Below are 20289 nucleotides of genomic sequence, written 5' to 3' on the forward strand. Positions count from 1 at the left end.
GATGAAATATGAAGAATTAGTTTACTGCATTACCGTTTTTGTCTAGCTGGCAGGGCAGAAAAGGGATTTTTGAGAGTCCTGGTCTGTTCACTTATAGTGCTTGTGGTAATGTTGTGCGGTGTTTGGAGTGAATGGAACCATTGTTTATATTGAAATGCTCCCTCACCTGACTTCATCAAGCCCGCTTCACGGATGCGCTTCAGTGGTCGCGTTCACGTGGATATGAAATGCTGCACAACGTATAGTGCACGTTCAAGCCATATTTCATTTCGAATGACTGTACGTACTGTTCTGCGAGTCCACCTAATTACCTGTCATGTCTTGACACTGCTTCATTTCCCGCTCCATTTTAAACCAACTAGGTTCAGTCTGGCAGTATTGAATGCCCACCTCCGAATTTGGAGCTGGCCAATCATAGTGAATATTTTGGGGTGGCACGTGGGATGGCCAATGGAGCGAAATTTCAGACAGTACTTATTTAAAGGTCATTGAAGTACGCATATACATTTTTAAAAATTAAATCACTTATGCTCTCTACTTTACAAATAACCTATAGTATTTATAATGCAAAATAAAAAATAAATAAAATTTAAAACAAAAAGATTAATTAAAAATGAAGAGCTGCATCAATGCCATATTATTGTTTTCTATTTTTTTACCCTCTTGTCATCTATGGCAAGGCGGGCCAAATCAAAGGTCATCACGGGCCGTAGTTTGGGCACCTCTGGTCTAAAACAAAAACAAACAAAAAAACATCTCTGTTTCTGTCTATCTTATAAACACATTAAATGCTAATAAGGGTCATCTCCCTGTTATTCTCTATCCCCCAGTTATCTTTATCACTGCTTTCCACTGAAAGTTTATTTTCTGGTGTTGCTGTTTGACAGTGACTTTAGAAAGATGACTACTATACACATTATTTAAACTCACATTCTTTACCATTTTATGTATTACCGTTTTATGAACATTGATGGTGATCCGGTCGCAGTAGTTCTCAAGTTGACAGTACACTGATCCGGAGACAGCAGTTCTCGAGTCAATAATACACTGAGTTGGTCGCAACAGTTCACGAGCCAGCAGTACACTGATCTCTGAACTGTCTCTGTCAGACATGTCCGCAGTGCAGAGAACTGATGAGTGAGCTGCTGCTACTGTGTGCATGCGTGAACCGAGGACATGAATAGTCCCCCATGATGGTACGAAATTTATTTTTATTTATTTTTTAATAACTAAACGTACTGGAAATATGCATACAACTAGTTTTATTACATAACATTTTAATTAAATCATATAAAAACATTTCAATCAAGAAATGTACAGTAGGTATCCAACCAGAATGACCCTTAATATCGTGGGTATATTGTCCTCCCTCCGTGTTTGGGGTTTTTACACAGATTGACAGCAAGCTAAACTCCATTCAATGAAAGAGTCGAAAAGCGTGCGTCCTAGCTCCATTATTTATTGAAGTACAGTAGATGGATTTGCACTTCTTGTTTGCTCAATCACGAAACAGAGTGAAACTAAAACAAAATAAAGAGTATACAATAAATTCTTCTTACAAATGTGATGCGTTTTCAGTATAAAGCTCAAATAAAATGTGTTTGAGTAAATTGTATCTTAAAGATCCAGTATGTATCACAAACATCATGATATTTAGCTTAGGACATTTAAATCTGTCTAAATCTTAGATTACGAATTCAATAATGAACTTAACTTAAAGATTACATTTAAACATTACAATTACAGAGTAATCATGCTTATGGACTTACATAATACTACCTTAAACAAAATAACACCAGTAAGCATTAAATAATCAAAATTTCTTAACACCTGAGATCAATAACATGTAGAGTGCATCCGGAAAGTATTCACAGCGCTTCACTTTTTCCACATTTTGTTATGTTACAGCCTTATTCCAAAATGGATTAAATTCATTATTTTCCTCAAAATTCTACAAACAATACCCCATAATGACAATGTGAAAGAAATTTGTTTGAAATCTTTGCAAATTTATTAAAAATAAAAAACGAAAAAAACACATGTACATAAGTATTTACAGCCTTTGCCATGACACTCCAAATTGAGCTCAGGTGCATCCTGTTTCCACTGATCATCTTTGAGATGTTTCTACAACTTGATTGGAGTCCACCTATGGTAAATTCAATTGATTGGACATGATTTGGAAAGGCACACACCTGTCTATATAAGGTCCCACAGTTAACAGTGCATGTCAGAGCACAAACCAAGCCATGAAGTCCAAGGAATTGTCTGTAGACCACCGAGACAGGATTGTATCGAAGCACAGATCTGGGGAAGGGTACAGAAAAATTTCTGTAGCATTGAAGGTCCCAATGAGCACAGTAGCCTCCATCATCCATAAATGGAAGAAGTTTGGAACCACCAGGACTCTTCCTAGAGCTGGCCGCCTGGCCAAACTGAGCGATCGGGGGAGAAGGGCCTTAGTCAGGGAGGTGACCAAGAACCTGATGGTCACTCTGACAGAGCTCCAGCATTTCTCTGTGGAGAGAGGAGAACCTTCCAGAAGAACAACCATCTCTGCAGCACTCCACCAATCAGTCCTGTATGGTAGAGTGGCCAGACGGAAGCCACTCCTCAGTAAAAGGCACATGACAGCCGCCTGGAGTTTGCCAAAAGGCACCTGAAGGACTCTCAGACCATGAGAAACAAAATTCTCTGGTCTGATGAAACAAAGATTGAACTCTTTGGCCTGAATGGCAAGCGTCATGTCTGAAGGAAACCAGGCACCGCTCATCACCTGGCCAATACCATCCCTAGAGTGAAGCATGGTGGTGGCAGCATCATGCTGTGGGGATGTTTTTCAGCGGCAGGAACTGGGAGACTAGTCAGGATCGAGGGAAAGATGAATGCAGCAATGTACAGAGACATCCTTGATGAAAACCTGCTCCAGAACACTCTGGACCTCAGACTGGGGCGAAGGTTCATCTTCCAACAGGACAACGAACCTAAGCACACAGCCAAGATAACAAAGGAGTGGCTACGGGACAACTCTGTGAATGTCCTTGAGTGGCCCAGCCAGAGCCCAGACTTGAACCCTATTGAACATCTCTGGAGAGATTTGAAAATGGCTGTGCACCGACGCTCCCCATCCAACCTGATGGAGCTTGAGAGGTCCTGCAAAGAAGAATGGGAGAAACTGCCCAAAAATAGGTATGCCAACAAAGGTGCTTCAACAAAGCATTGAGCAAAGGCTGTGAATACTTATGTACATGTGATTATTTTTAATTTTTTGTTTTTTATTTAATAAATTTGCAAAGATTTCAAACAAACTTCTTTCATGTTGTCATTATAGGGTATTGCTTGTAGAATTTTGAGGAAAATAATGAATTGAATCCATTTTGGAATAAGGCTGTAACAAAATGTGGAAAAAGTGAAGTGCTGTGAATACTTTCCGGATGCACTGTAAAAAATAAAATTACTTACAGCCATTGATTTCTTAAACTTTACAAGCAAGGATTGATGAAGATTGAGAGACCTTTAATGTATGTCTCTGAAGCAACATGTGACTGAATGAAAGGAACTTCCTGATTCTCTTTATTGAATGAGTTTGTATTAAGTGTCCATAAGGTGGCGCTAAAGTCTGTGAAATTAAAGGCATAACACTCCCCGCCTGACGTCTGTAGACATCACTATATGTGTTCAAGAATTTTCAGTGTTCTTAAGACCAATTTCAGAAATAATTTTGCTTCTTCCTAAAGAGTTAGGAAGCAAAATTATTTCTGAAATTGGTCTTAAGAACTTCTTGAGAGTCCCTTGCGAGGTGGTCTTAACCTCTTTTTCTCACCCTTCCATCAGCACTGGGAAAAGTGACTACTGCCATAGGCCACTTATTGTGAGACACTTCCCTGTCCTTTAAGAGAACAGTGTCTCCAGCTTGAATATTGCGTTGTGTTACAGTCCATTTATATCTGCTTTGCAGGATGGGAAGATACTCTCGCCTCCAGCGAGTCCAGAACTCAGTTGCAAGAGCTTGTACACGTTTCCATTGGCTCTTGAAAAGGTCTTTGTCAGTGAAATTTCCAGAAGGATCAAGTGAACCTGTCTTCAGCGTGAGAAACGTGGCAGGGGTTAATAGGAATGGTGCCTCTGCATCAGAGGAGACTGGAACCAGAGGTCTGCCATTAATTATTGCTGATACTTCAGCCATGAATGTGCACAGAACTTCATGAGTAAGTTGGGTAGATTTGTTTTGCAGCAACATACTGTCAAGTATTCTGCGTGTGATCCCAATCATTCTTTCCCATGCATCTTCCATGTGTGATGCATGAGGGGGGTTGAATTGCCAGGAACAACCTTTATCACTTAGGTATTTCTGAACAGTGCGATCTATTGTGAAACTGAGTTCTTTGCATGCTCCAACAAAATTTGTTCCACAATCGGATCTGAGCTGTTTTGCTGGTCCCCTTATAGCAAAGAAGCAGCGTAATGCATTGATACAGCTGGATGTATCCATGGCTTCTATCACTTCAGTGTGCAATGCTCTAAGTACTCATACACTTAAAAAGGACTGCCCAACGTTTACTGTTTTCTGCACCTCCTCTAGTGCGCTGAGTCTCAACAGTCCATGGGCCGAATACATCCAAACCCACATAGGTGAAAGGAGGGGACATGTCAAGACATTCCAATGGAAGATCTGCCATTCTCTGTTGTGCCATTCTACCCATCAGTTTGCGACAGGTAACACAGTGATGCAAAATGGAACCGATGAGCCTTTTACCATTCATGATCCACAAGCCTGCAGCCCTGATTGCTGCTTCAGTGAATTTACGACCTTGATGTTTTACTTCTTGATGGTAATGTTTCACCAACAGTGTTGTAACATGACTTAGGTAGGATGATGGGATTTCTCTCATCCAGGTCTAACGGAGCATTTTTCAGGCATCTGCCTACTCTTAGCAGTTAATTTTGAATCTGAGGGTTAAGTTTCCAAAGTAAACTGCATCATGGGATGTTCTTCTGTTCTGCCAAGGCCCTGAGTTCATCACTGTATGTTTCTTTCTGCACAGATTTGAGGATAACGAGCTTGGCATGCAAAGAGTTCTTCTGGAGTTCTGACCTTTTCACATAGGTGCCAGCCTTTACATTCATTTGACGTTGCCATTGAGTCTGACTTGAATGAACGAGCTATGTGAATAAGAAGTGTGACAGCTCTAAGAAGAGCTCTCCAGGAACAGAAGCATTTCTGTAATTACAGTGACAAGACTTGTGACATGTGGCCGGATTTAAATCCAATTCTGGCTTTATCAACTCAAAATTCTTGGTGAGTTGAGAAGGGTTTGCAGAAAAGCTGGACCAGTAAACCACTGTGTTAGCAAGCTGTGATGCAGACACTGACCTGGTGGCGAGATCCGCCGAGTTCTGTTTTGTTGGCACAAAGTACCACTGTTCTGGAACTGTGCTCTGGCAGATTTGTTGCACTCTGTTGTGCAAATATACAAAGAAACATCTGGTCTCGTTGAATATGTAGCCAAGAACTACCTTACTATCACACTAGAACTTGACTGCATCTGGCTTGATGTCCATTTCTTCAAGTATTAGTTCTGCCATTCCTACAGCTAATACTGCTGCACACAATTCAAGGCATGGAATGGTGGGTTCTGGCTGAGGGGCTAGTTTAGCTTTGCCCAAGACGAATCCCACTTGACTTAGTCCCTCTTCAATAATAACCCAAATATAGGCTACTGCAGCTATGGCCATATTTGATGCATCCGAGAAGAGACATAACTCTCTATGCTATCCACTGGAAAGTGATAGTGAAACGTAAGTAAGTGGTATATGGAGACTTTTCAGATCCTGTAAGGAATTTCTCCATACTTCCCATTCCTCTTGTTCGGCATCAGGGAGTGGTGTGTCCCAGTCATTTGTGTCATGAGATATTTCTCTCAGTAAAGCTCTTCCTTTTATAGTCACTGGTGCCACTAACCCAAGAGGGTCAAAAAGACTCTTGACGATAGACAATACTCCACGACGAGTGAAAGGCCTATCAGTGTTTGTAACCTGAAAGGTGAACATATCTGAATCCATTTCCCAACATAATCCAAGACTTCTCTGACTCAGCAGAGTTTCTCTGGTGAGATCCAGGTCTTTTATGCATTTAGCTAGATCCTCTGGAGTAAAGGCTTTTATCACTGTAGCTGAATTTGAAGCTTTATGTTTGACTGAGCGAGAACTGTCTGGGTACGCTTAAGCAAATTGATAGCATCCACTTCATTTGGGAAAGATATCAGACCATCATCCATGTAGAAATGTAACTCAACAAACTGGCAAGTGTCTGTCCTATATTCATGCTCGCCTTCCTGTGCAGCACGTCTTAGACCATGGATTGCGATGGCAGGGGATGGCTGTTCCCAAAGACATGGACACGCATCTGGTACTCTGTGATCTCTTTTGACATGTCATTGTCTCTGTGCCACAAAAACCTTAAATATTTCCTGTGATCATCTTGTACCAAAAAGCAATAGAACATTTGCAGAATGTCAGCTGTTATGGCTATTGGCTCTTTTCGGAAGCGTAACAACACTCCTAAGAGGGAATTGTTCAAGTCATCGTAGCTTGTGAGAAGAATGTTATACAAAGAGATACCAAGGTATTGTGCTCTGGAATCGAAAACCACCCTTATCTGATCTGGTTTTTGTGGATGGTAGACTCCAAAAATTGGTAGATACCAGCATTCCTCATTTTCTTTGAGCAGAGGAGCCAGTTCAGCATGTTTGTTGTCTAACACCTTTCCCTAAAAATCTTGAAAATGTTTCTTCATCTCAGGCCTTTTATCAAGAGTGTGCTTTACCCTGTTGATGCTCATTGACCCCACCCATGCGATTGACTTTACTTTGCTTAAATGAGTTCACATTTACTATATAGTGTGCTGTTCAAAATTGTTCATAATGTTGACAAATTATACATCTTTATAATTTGTCAACTTTATTAACTCTTTTTTGACTAGACTATATAGTATATGACTGATTTGTGACTCTGTGCACTGGGAACTTATAGAAGCTGGGCTGTTGAGGTTTACTTCCTTTTCAGTTTCAAGTTCTGCATGCTCTTGTTCTGCAGAGTTTGAGGTCCAAGGGGCCGGGCCTAGATGCATAGCTGTGGAGTGATGATTACTTTCACACTCCTTGCATTTTAGCAGCATTTTACAGTCTCTGGTTAAGTGAGAGGTTGATGCACAACATCTAAAGCACACATTATTTTCTTTGAGGTATGTTTTGCATTCCTCTGTGGACTTCGATCTGAACACTCTACACCTTGCAAGTGGATGAGGTTTATTATGGATTGGGCAGTTTTTTGTCAGGCCATCTCTTTTTACTTTTTTCTCAGTTCGAGTTTCCAGTGAAGCAGTTACATCTGTCTTGTGTGCAGATATGAAACTTTTTGATACTGTGTTCTTAAGTGAGGGCTTTTCATACCTGGGAGCCGTGGTGTTGCTTGTAGACAGCATAAAGCTTGGATCATTTCACGTCCTGGCTTTACAACATACAAATTGTGTAAAAAATAAAAACGGAGGAAAGGGTACTTTGTGTTCATTTTTGTACCTTGATCCAATAGAAATCCACTTCTCCTGCAGATTATGTGGCAATTTGTCTGCAGTGGGGTTGATGCCACGAGCAGTATCCAGGTAAGCTAACCCTGGTAAGTACCTATCCTCTTTGGCAGACTGTAATTCCATAAGAAGATCTCTGAGTTCTCTTAACTTGAAAATGTCTTTGTTGGATATGCGAGGAAAAGTATCAAGCTTTCTAAATGGCACACTTTCTACAGTTTCAGGGGCAGCGTAGCACTGGTTGAGTCTGTCCCAGACCATTTGAAGAGCTACTTTGGGATTATGTGCACAGATCTGAATCTCTTGACATACTCTGATGATTCCTTACCCAGCCACTTTAAGAGATCTAGTTCTTCACCTGCTGTGAGATCTAATCCTTCAATGACATTGATGAAAGAAGCTTGCCATGCTCGGTAATTTTCAGGACAATCATCAAACTTTGTGAGCCCGGTGGTGACAAGTTCTTTGCGTGCAAGAAATTTAGCAAAATCTGTCATACTAGCTGCTTTGATAAAATCTTCTTGCCATGAGTTGAATGGCAAAGAATGTGCAAAGGGATGTTGATGAGAGGTATTGAATGCTTGGTGAATCATTGAGTGAGGTGAAGGTGGTTCACTCTTGAAAGCAGATCTTTTAATGATGTGGCTGCTAGGTAACTGGAAACTTTGGGTTTTAGGAATTTGTGGTTCAGCTGGTTTTGTGACCACTGATATTTGGTTGTTCATCTTCTGCAACGTGGTGTCTACCCAAGAACCAAAAAAAGAAAAATTTTATATATATATATATATATATATATATATATATATATATATATATACTGTATATATATATATATATATATATATATATATATATATATATATATATATATATATATATATATAAAATTTATTTATTTATTTTTTATTTTTTGGTTCTTGGGTAGTAACTATTATTTCCTAATTGCTTATGCCTCAAAAGTATAGAAATAGGGTTTATTCCCCACAAACTTTGCTTTTGTGACCAGGACAGTGATATTTTGAAATTTACCTATTTTCCAGAACATTCCAGATAGATTCAGTGCTGAGTAAACTTGGAATAACTTCTAGAACTTTCCAGTAATATAAATAGTAGTATAAATTCAGGGGCCTTAAGCCCACCAGTTCAGTTTAGTTCCTGCTGCCTAAGTGGATACATAGCAAGACCTTGCTGGATGCCTTGAAGTATGATGAGTATGGCTGGGAGGTCATAGGAGACTTCAAAATGGTGGCATTCCTGATGGGTCTCCAAGGTGGTTTTACCAAGTTTCCCTGCTATCTTTGCCTTTGGGACAGCAGGGACACCAAGGCGCACTACCACAGGCAGGACTGGCTACAGTGGACCGAGTTCTCTGTGGGGAGGAACAACATCAAGTGGGAGCCATGGTTGGACCCACTGAAGGTGCTGATGCCACCACTGCACCATCAAATTGGGCCTTATGAAACAATTTGTCAGATCTCTAGTTAAGGAGCCGGCAGCCTTCAAGTACCCTCAAGACTTCTTCCCTAAGCTGTCTGAGGCAAAGGTCAAAGCCGGTGTCTTCATCGGACCACAGATAAAGAAGATCCTGGAGTGCAATGAATTCCCCAAGAAGCTCACTAGTAAGGAGAAAGCGGCATGAAACAGCTTTTTCGCAGTGGTTCGGGGCTTCCTGGGCAATCACAAGGCCGAAAATGTGGAGCTGGTTGAGACTCTGGTGCATCAGCGTCACCAGGTCATTTTTCCGGGGCTTCAGCCCTGAATGTTTTGACTGTAGCCCCGAATGAAATTTTAAATGTAGGCAACACAAAGTTTAGATGCAGCTCAACAACAACAACAAGAATATTTTCTGTATGAATATGCAACCATCTTCATGATGCAGTCTCGCAGGTCTTCAAAGAACGTAGGCTACGCAATAATATTGCTACATTTTGTTTGAAGTTCACGTGACTTGACCCCCTGCCCCACCCCCCTCCCGCTCCCGCTAGGGAGGCAGCCTGTGTCACTCTGGAGGAAAAATGAAATGTCAAGAAAAAAAATCAATGCAGCCTTTTGGACTTTATCGAAAAGAAGAGTAATGGTGAGGATTTACTGATGTTACCTACATGTTTAGCTTAATGTTTTTAAGCTTGTGGGCTGGTCAAGGACATCCAAATGTCCAATTTCAAGAAATAAATATAACGTTATACTATGTATTTAGAAATAAGTGTACATTTTGTAGAGAAATAGCCTACATCTTAATCATAATTGCCATAGCCAGTGGATGACACTTGTCTCTCATTGTGGTTTATCCGGGTTTTTCTCGTGGGCTAAGTAAATCAAATCGGTTGAAAAAATGGTCTGCATGGGGTGTGCTAGTCCACTTATGATAGTAACTAGCAAGCTAACATTACCCTCAAAGTAGGCAGCTTGTAGTAAGCTACAGATTATTAAAAGGTTACCGAGAAGTAGATAGCCGACAGTACAATCTACTAACCCAGTTTTAACCAGAAATATGTATTAGGTTATTTGCAAAGCAAGGAACTAGGATGTTAGTTTCTGTTGCCAAGCAGTTTATTTTGAGATTAACTTAATTTGACTTCATGGTTTTGCAGAGGGTAGCAATGTTGAGCCTGAGGAGCCAGCCGCAGCTGAATCAGAACCAGGCATCGTAATTGGTAGCAATTATTTGGTGTCACTTTGTGTGTCAGAGAAAGTCAATGAATTAAGCACTTTTGATTAAATAAAATTTGAATCCTCCTCATGCCTGTAGGCTGCATTGGAATGGATTTAGCTAAATGAAATGTCAATATTAAACAGGTTAATTTTGTGGAGTGCAGTCTACCTGAAGTTAGACTATAATGATTAATATTTTCACTTTAACTTATTTTGGCATCTCATACATCAACCACCATTCAATTGATGTCAAAACACATTTAGGCTATATTGAAATACCACTATTTTGCCTTCCTGAAAAATATATAAAAACATAGCCTAACTATTGCAATGTGTATGACAAAATACATGAAAATTGCAACCAAAAATCATCAAAACATCATCACAGATGGTTACACGTGGGCTTTTTTGCAACTGGAATTTTGTACACTTTTGAATCTTCCCTCCCTTTTTAGTGTCTATTTTAAAGCATAATCCTGTGATACTTGAGAATATTTTTTTAAACTTTTTTGTTTTAAAACTAACTTACTTGTCCTGAAACTGTCCTTTTTGCATCACAGATGATTCAAAGAGGAGAAAGGAGGATTTATTGGAGGACAGCAGAGTAGAGGATTTAGGGACTTTGCAGACAGGCCCTGAATGGGGAAAACTGAAAGAATATCCACTCACTAGCTTTGGACTGCAAAGAAGGTCTTTCCAGCTGAAATGGTTTGATTCATTTGAGTGGCTAGAATATTCTGTAAGCAGAAATTCTGCTTCTCATGCAGGCTGTTTGGGAAGAAAGAGTCACGAGTTAACAAGGACACTATTGCCACCACTGGATTTTCCAACTGGAAACGAGCGTTAGACAGCTTCAGAGAGCATGAAAAAACTTCAGTACACAAAGCTTCAATGGTTAATTGGAAGTCTTACAAGCCAGTTTGATACAAGGCAGTGTCATAGAGAAAATTAATGTGGCACAAGCTGGTCAGATTACTGAAAGGCGAGAATACATCCGTCGAGTTGTAGCTGTCACTAGATTCTTGGGCCATAATGAAATGGAGTCCTGTGACATTCAGGGAAACTTCATTGAAATGATTAAACTCCTGCAGGAATTTGACCCCTTTCTCAAAAACTTCAAAGCTCCATCTCATTCCACTTATCTCTCTCCTTCCTCACAGAAAGAGATGATTCAATGTTGTGCAGAGGAAGTTACTGCATAATTAATGAGATGGAAGAAGTCAAAAATGTATGCAGTGATGGCTGATGAGGCAAGGGATGGCCATGTTGAACAGCTTGCAGTTTGTGTGCGCTATGTTGGAGCCGATAGCACAGTCAAAGAGCGTTTCCTTGAACTTTGCAGCCTCAATGGTTTTGATGCGATGTCAGTCAGATACAATTGAACATGTGCTAGAATCCAACGGCCTTAATGACCTTCGATGTGTGGCTCAAGCCTATGAAGGGGCATCAGTTATGAGTGGTTCAGTTGGTGGAGTTCAGGCTAGTTTCCGTGACAAACACCCAGAAGCAGTTTATGTGCACTGCTATGCACATGAGCTGAATTTGATGCTTTGCCATACATGCAGGGCTGTGCCAGAGACCACTGATCTCTTTGAAACACTGGAGAGTGTATATTGTTTCTTCAGCATTTCTCTTGTCAATCATCAGGCTTTCACTGACATGCAGAGAGTCCTTGGCTTAGTGGAGAGTGAACTTGTTCAGTTGTCCAAAACCCGATGGGCATGCCAGCTGTGATCAGTCAATGCTGTGATTGTCAATCTCACAGCAGTTTTAAGGTGCCTAGAAGAAATTGGAACATCCACAGCAGTTGGACTGCTGTCAAAACTGTTGAGATTTTCAAGTGTTTATATGCTTGTGATGTTTAAGAGGATGCTGTCCGCCACAGAAGGGCTCCATAAGTACCTTCAGAAGAATGATCTAGACCTGGCACAAGCAACACTTTACAAAGATGTTGTCCTTGAAACGCTACAATCATTGCGTAGTGAGCAAAGTGCAGAGAACATTTACGAGGAGGCAAAAGCCATTTCTGAGGCCAACAATCTGTCAGAGACCCAAACTGTAAACAGGCGCAAGCAGAGGCGATTGGAAGACTATGTTGTGGAGTCCTCTTCCGGCACCAGGGCTAATGTGATCACTGGGGATGAGTTAAGGTACAACATCTACTACCCATGTCTTGACAGGATGATAGGTGAGCTCACAAGGAGATTTTGTGGTGTGGGTGCAGAGCTGATGAAAGGCATTCAAGCTTGCCCTCCAGCATCGGATGACTTTCTAAATGAAGACTCCCTCCAGCTCATTGCTAAACAGTACCATATGACAGTCAGTAAAGAGGAGCTTGTGGTTGCTAAGCACTATCTAAGCAGAAGAAAAAAAAGAAGAGGCCATTTCAGATGTGGCAAGCATATACAAGCTCCTTGACCCTGATATGTTTCCAAGCCTGAGATCAGTTTTTCAAGCTGCACTTACAATTCCTGTTAGCAGCTGAAGTTGCGAAAGATAGTTCAGTGCTCTGCGCCGGCTGCACGTGTGGTTGAGAAGAAACATGGGCCAAGACAGGCTCAATCACCTAGCAGTGATGTCCATTGAGAGGGGGGCTGTGTGCGGTACAGACCATAACAGTGTCATAGACCGATTTGCAACTCTCAAACCATGAAAGTACCCATTAATGGTTCCACCTTTTTGCAGATAATGGAGAGACGGACAAAGAGACTGACAGACAAAAAGACTGACGGACAGACAGACAAAGAGACTGACTGACAGATAGACTGATGGACAGAAGAGACAGACAGCAGCATAAGATGGACAGAGGAGAGAGAGCCGCAGAAGATGGAGAGAGATAGCAGCAAAAAAATGGAGAGGAGAGATAGAGATGGAAGCAGAAGATGGAGAGAGAGAGAGATGGAAGCAGAATGAGAGAGAGAGATGGCAACAGCAGAAGATGGAGAGAGAGAGGAGAGAGACAGCGGGAGAAGATGAAGAGTGAGAGCAGCAAAAGACGGAGAGAGGAGAGAGAGAGAGATGGAAGTAGAAGATAGAGAGAGAGAGAGAGACAGCAGCAGCAGGAGAGAGAGGAGAGAGACAGCAACAGAAGGAGAGAGAGGAGAGAGACAGCAGCAGGTGATGGGAAGGAGAAAAAGGTAGGGACTGTATATGAAAACTGTGTAGGCAGGGTTTCCGCAGGTCTTAAAAAGGTCTTAAATCAGAGCAACAAGTCTTTAATTCATAAGGCCATGGCATTAAATGTTGTATGAGAGATTGTTTTCACGTTGCGGGATTGTTTTCTTGTTGCATTTAATTATGGTGACCAGAAGTCCCGTTTTTTGAAGAGGTGTGTCCTGGTGTCCCGACAATTCTCTAAATATTGTAATTATGTCCTGGTTTCAGCTGGTAGGCTCACTGATTTTTTTTCTATTTTTGATGTACTCATTTTCCTTCTCGCTATTGTTTTTGGTATCGTTTGCAGAGAAGAGAAGCAATTTCGAAGCGTTGCACGTTGATTTGATGATACTTTCATTCTAGTCTTTCTGCAAATCTGCTGAAATGTATCTGGATACCATGACAATGACGTCATACGCTTGGCGTGCACTCTTTGTCATCCTGTCATTCAGTACAAGTAGAAATGCACCAATAAAAAATTTGTTTTCAACATTGAGTTGAAAGCAGCCGATGCATTTCTTCATGCAGCATGTGAATATGTAAGCGAGTATTTTTCTGTAATGTTCATTTCCACACGAGCAAGGAGGTAAATCAGACAATGTCACATTTAGACAGCTACATTGCACTTTTTACATAGTACAAGCACTTATATGTTCAGATGTGGGGGTTGTATTTTGAATTTTAGTTACAATGTTGTGAATTTTTGTGAAGTCATTTCATAATTGCACATGCAATATGACATCATATGGATAGGATAGGCTACATGGAATTTGTACATTAAAAAAGCTAAAATGTGGTTAAATCGTGAAAAAACTAAATCTAAAATAAAATATACATTTTCACAAACTATATAGCCTATACAGTTAAGTGCAGAAGTTTGCATAACCCTTTTGTTTTTATAAGTTTTCACACGCCTTTCAGAATGTATACAAATAGCCTATAAGAGATTATATCTTTTTATGTAGTACTGCCCTTCAAAAGCTACATAACACAAAATTGACTCTTATTTACACAAATCATTCTGTTCAAAAGTTTGCACCCCTTGGTTCTTCTTATGTTGCCTTCATGAGCATCAATAATTGTTTGCAACTTTTGTAATAGTTGTGTATTATCTTCAAGACCCTCAATTGTCAAAATCTGGACCTCATATATATCCACTGTTGGGAAGAACTCAAATGTGCAGAAGATGCAGAGAAACCAAATAATTTTACTGTAGTTGGGTTTTTTTCTTAAGAAAAGTAGACATCTTCAATGCTCAGGACAAAGCAGGGATTCATGAACAATTATTACACAAACAGTCATTGATCATCGAGAAAGCAACACACCATATTAGAAACCAAGGGAATGTAAACTTCTTAACAGGATTGTGTGTGTAAATTCAGTTACTGGCGGGTCTAAAGCTGTTTTAGGTACTTTTCCACGGGACTAGTGCTTTTCGTCGTTTTCACACCTAAGGAACTATAGTTCCTCGAAGCCGTTTTAGGGGACATTTTTAGCTCTTACTCCGGGGAGATACTTTTGGGACATATAGGAACTGTGGGACTGTGGGAGGTGCTGCAGCCTGTGATTGGTTTAAAACCTGCATTGAGAAATGAGAGGAGCTCCATAGCCGCCAACAGTAAACAACTAGCTGCTAGCCTGCCACTGAGAGGATTGTGCTCATTTTACAATTCCCTAAACAGAAATAACATATAAAAAACAAAGTATTCAAAGAGAATCACCCATTTCAAATATGTATGTGTATGGGTGTGCGTGACTTCATGGTGAAACACGATTTGAGTTTTCATCACATATGTACTGTGTGACTATAAAGAAAATAAAGTGATTTCTGGATTACTACATCAGCTTTTTCCTGGGATGATGGATATTAATAATCAGATGTTTTTCGAGAGTGGGTAATTGAACTTTGTCAGAGGTAGAAAGTAACGAATTACAACTACTCTCGTTACAGTACTAAAGTACATTTTTCAAATTTTTCAACTAAGTATAAATAAATAATAGTTATTTTACTTGAGTTGATTAAAAATTAAGTATTCAACTTCGCTACAATTATATTTCACCACAATTACAAAGTACCAAAAAATACATAATATTTCTGAATTTTTGGAAGAAAGTTCTAAGCGCTAAATCTGTTTAAAAACACGCTGTGCACGGCACGTCGGAAGCCCGCAGGGCATAGCATCATGAGCACACCGGCTAGCATAATCTGCTGCCGTTGTCCTCTCTTCTCTAACTTCAAGACTTTCTGCCCTGTCACTATACAAGAACTGTAATACTGTGATTTTCTGCATATTTCATTTTATTCTGGAAAGGAGCCGTTGATTTAGGTACGAGGGAAGCGACTGATCAAACTTCACTTGTTTTTATGGTCTACCTGACTTTGGCTTGGTATCAAGAGATCCCCGAATTTTCCACTTCTTAATAAGTGATTGAACAGTACTGACTGGCATTTTCAAGGCTTTGGATATCTTTTTTATATCCTTTTCCATCTTTATAAAGTTCCATTACCTTGTTACGCAGGTCTTTTGACAGTTCTTTTCTGCTCCCCATGGCCCAGTATCTAGCCTGCTCGGTGCATCCACGTGAGAGTTAACAAACTCATTGACTATTTATACACAGACACTAATTGCAATTTAAAAAGCCACAGGTGTGGGAAATTAACCTTTAATTGCCATTTAAACCTGTGTGTATCACCTTGTGTGTCTATAACAAGGCCAAACATTCAAGGGTATGTAAACTTTTGATCAGGGCCATTTGGGTGATTTCTGTTATCATTATGATTTAAAAAGGAGCCAAACAACTATGTGATAATAAATGGCTTCATATGATCACTATCCTTAAATAAAGACTTTTTTTTTTTTTTTTTTTTTTTGCATGATCAGTCATATTTTCAAAATCAATGCCAAAATGTCACAATTTCTGCCAGGGTATGCAAACTTTTCAGCACAACTTTATATATATATATATATATAATATATTTCTGTATATACTTTATTTTCTATTCACTTTATGTTCTATTTGTTTGTTTTTTTGTTTTTGCTGTATTGTTTGTGCACTGGAGGCTCCTGTCATCAAGACAAATTCCTTGTTTGTGTAAGCATACTTGGCAATAAAGCTGATTCTGATTCTAATGCATTATTCTGCATTCATAATGTCTCATAATATACCTTATAATAAGTTATAACTTCTCACAATTAATTATAACTACAGTTATAATACATTATAAGACTTCCACTATACTTAAGATATAATGCATTATAACACAAGCAATGTCCAATTTTAATGCAGCAGAAGTTAATAAAGTTAATCGTATAAGTGCTGTCATGCAAAAGAAGCATAGTGTAAACAGTCAATAGGCTTTATGACATGATCATATTATAAGTGGTCTTTGTCTGCTTCAATAAATTTACAAAAGCAATATCTTCTTATTAACAGCTATAACATAAACTTGTAACATACAATGACATTACAAGTCAAACTTGTACAGTCGAATGATCTCAGAAATTTGGCCAAAATTGATCGGGCCTGTCTCCTTCCACGGGTCTCCGAGCCGGAACTCTGTGAGCTCGCTCGATTTCCAGTTTACGGCCTGTTATGTCGAGCAGACTCGGAATGAGCTCATCCAGAAATTCCACCATATTCTGACCCTCTGCTCGCTCAGGAATTCCAACAATTTGGAATTTTTCCAAAAATGTTTGGCCAGTTACGATTCTCAATGTCTTCCAACTTTTCTCAAACGCATTCCAAATCTATCTTGGTCGCTAGCGATTTAGCAGCTAATTCCCTCTCCAGTGACTTCAGATAATCGATCCGTTTCTCAACATCCGACATTCTTTAAACAAACTCAGTGAATTTCGACTCCATGGCAGTAATCGATCGACGTATGTGGCATGGGGGGGCATGGTCATGGGTCTGTCTGCGGCAGAGGAAAAGTGGTAAGGCTCATCACCTGGGCTGTAATATTCTAACAACTGTCTCTCATTATAGTGATGGCGGAGGGAGACCTTTGGAGGAGAATGCTGTTATGGAGTCCTCACCGCTGGGCGATATCTTCAAGACCCTCATGGAGGTATGCCTTCTCCAGGCACAAGCGGAGGACCAGCAGGTGCTCTCCCCGGAGCCTACCCTACCTGTGGCCCTGATGAAGATGGGGCCAAATGATGATCCGGAGGCCTTCCTCGACCTGTTCGAGAGGACAGCCGAGGTATGGAGGTGGCCTCCTGATCAGTGGGTGGCCCGCCTGTTGCCCTTACTCTCCGGGGAGGTACAGCTAGCGGCACAGCAACTCCCCGCCGCCAGCCTCCTTAATTACAGCCATCTGAAAAAGGCCATCCAGCAACGGGTCAGTTGGACCCAGGAGTAGAGTCGGCAGCTATTCAGGTCCCTGAGCTTCGGGAAGCACAGCCACCGTTCGCTTTTGCGCAGCAACTCCGTGACACCTGCCGGGAATGGTTGCTGGTGGGGAGAACCCGTGGCACCGTGGAAGTTGTCGATCTGGTGTTACTGGAGCAGTTCATCTCCCAACTTCCTTGAGGCATGTCCGAGTGGGTCCAGTGCCACCACCCAGTGTCGCTGGAGGAGGCCGTCCAGCTGGCAGAGGACAACATGGCGGTGTTTCCAGGAGGCAGCGAAGCAGTGTTTTCTTCTCTCTCTCCCTTCTCTCTCTCCACCCCTTGTGTCTCATGTCCCCCTCCCCCCAGTCCCCCTCAGTCCCACCCAGTTCCGGCTCCTTGGAAGTGGGGAGGAGCCCTGCCCAAACCCCACCCCCGGTCCAGAGGACCCTTCCCCTTGTCTGCCCCACCTACTCCCCCTGTCTCCCTCCGCTATCCCCCCAGGTTGGCGAGACCACCCCCAAGAGTGCAGAAGGAAGGCCTGGGCCGGTCTGTTGGAGCTGTGGGGAAGCCGGACACAGTCAGGATCCGTGTCTGGTGATGGAGGTGGGGACACCGGTCCAGATCCCCAATGCTCTAGAGGCTGCCCCCGATTGGGCAGGGGTGTATCGGATACCGTAAGAGTAAAAGGGGTTAACACATCAAGCTTTGGTGATCCCTTTATCTCCAATATCCCGAGAAAAGGTGGCTTTTTCCACACCATTCGGAATACACCAATTTGTGACGCTTCAATTTGGTTTGTTCGGAGCCCCGGCCACATTTCAGCGCCTCATGGACAAGATCCTCAGACCTCACACGGCATATGCCGCTGCATATCTGGACAATATTGTCATTTATAGTAATGACTGGTGGCAGCATATGCAACATCTGAGGGCTCTCCTGAGAGCGCTGCGGCAGGCGGGACTCACGGCCAACCCGAAGAAGTGCGCAATTGGGCGGGTGGAAGTTAGGTATCTGGGGTTCCACTTGGGTCACGGGCAGAGGTTCCACAGGTTAACAAAACCACAGTGATCGCAGCCTGCACGGTACCCAAGACCAAAAAGGAGGTAAGGCAGTTTTTGGGGCTGGCTGGCTACTACCGGAGGTTTGCGTCTAGCTATTCTGATGTCACCAGCCCGCTGACTGACCTTACTAAAATGGGACTCCTGATCCGGTCCAGTGGACAGAGTCGTGCCAACTGGATTTCCTTAAGGTAAAGTCCGCACTGTGTGGGGGCCGCTTTTACATGCACCTGACTACTCTCTCCCCTTTATTTTGCACACTGATGCATCTGATGGGGCTGGGCGTGGTGCTCTCACTGGAGGTGGGAGGGGAGGAACGGCCAGTGCTATTTATTAGTTGCAAGCTCTCCTTTAGGAAGACAAAGTATTGTACCATCAAGAAGGAGTGTCTTGTGATTAAGTGGGCTGTTCTTACCCTCCGCTACTACCTCCTGGGGTGGGCCTTCACCCTCTTTTGATCACGCTCCTCTGCAGTGGCTCCACCGCATGAAGGATACTAACGCGCGGATCACCCGTTGTTATCTGGCTCTTCAGCCCTTTAAGTTTGAGGTGATCCACAGGCCAGTGGCGCAGATAGTTGTGGCTGACTTTCTCTCCAGAAATGGGGGGGAGTAGGCAGGCCAGATGTTGCCCTGGCCTGAGTTGGCGGTGGGGGTATGTGGCACGTGGAGGCGTGGTCATGTGTCTGATTGCGGGATAGGGAAAGAGGTAAAGTTCGTCACCTGGTCTGTACTTACACTAACACCTGTCTCTCATTATAGTGATGGTGGAGGGAGACCTGATAAGGCCCGCCAGAGCGGCAGAGGAGAGAGAGAGTGGCCAGAGCAACAGACCACAGAGAGAAAGCTATTTTGAGTAGGCCACCCAAAGCCATTTTGCTTTGTTTGAATGTGTGTGTGAAGCTGACGATAAGAATAAACACTCAACTGTTTGCTGCTTCCTGACTCCTCCATTGCCTATGAACCTATCTTTATCACAACATATTACAGCAAGATCCTCCAAGTCAGCAGCAACCTTCGTCAGCATCACCGACATGCTCGACAGTTGACACTGAATCTTTCCCGCCGCACCGTCCAAATTAAGTGCCTGGTCTGCGGCCCTGTCAGGGGTATCAGCTTGAGCACATAAGTGTCTTTTAATGTCTCCAGAGCCTGAAGATTTTGAATTCTTTGACTTATTGTCTTCATAGAACAGTTATGGAACAGATTGTATCGAATCTCACCGGTTTATGACATAAAAAGTATTAAAAACTAGCAAAGTGCACAGAGCTCGCCTTTCACACGTCCAAAACTTGCAGGGCGTCACGTGACTCCCAGAGAGAGAGAGTTTCTGAAAATTTTTAACTTTGTAACTTTACAAGTGTTTTTTGTAATATTTCAAAATTTACAATGAATGGGTGTTATTTTGGGCATGTGTAATGTAGATAATTTCCAGCATGAGTTGTAATGCCTTATAACCACTTAAAAATATCTTATGGATGTTTATAAGAAGACATTGCTTTTTT

At 41.8% G+C, this 20289-nt stretch overlaps 2 protein-coding genes across 2 annotated transcripts in view; both read left to right on the forward strand.

Moving 5' to 3' along the window:
* Window positions 1–20289, forward strand: part of LOC127440800 (gastrula zinc finger protein XlCGF57.1-like) — a 93954-nt gene that overhangs the window by 44509 nt on the left and 29156 nt on the right. The window lies entirely within an intron of this gene.
* The window catches only part of LOC127440774 (gastrula zinc finger protein XlCGF57.1-like), a 164610-nt gene that overhangs the window by 8700 nt on the left and 135621 nt on the right, over window positions 1–20289 (forward strand). The window lies entirely within an intron of this gene.

The sequence above is a fragment of the Myxocyprinus asiaticus genome, chromosome 5, assembly GCF_019703515.2.
Source record: "Myxocyprinus asiaticus isolate MX2 ecotype Aquarium Trade chromosome 5, UBuf_Myxa_2, whole genome shotgun sequence".
Taxonomy (NCBI): domain Eukaryota; kingdom Metazoa; phylum Chordata; class Actinopteri; order Cypriniformes; family Catostomidae; genus Myxocyprinus; species Myxocyprinus asiaticus.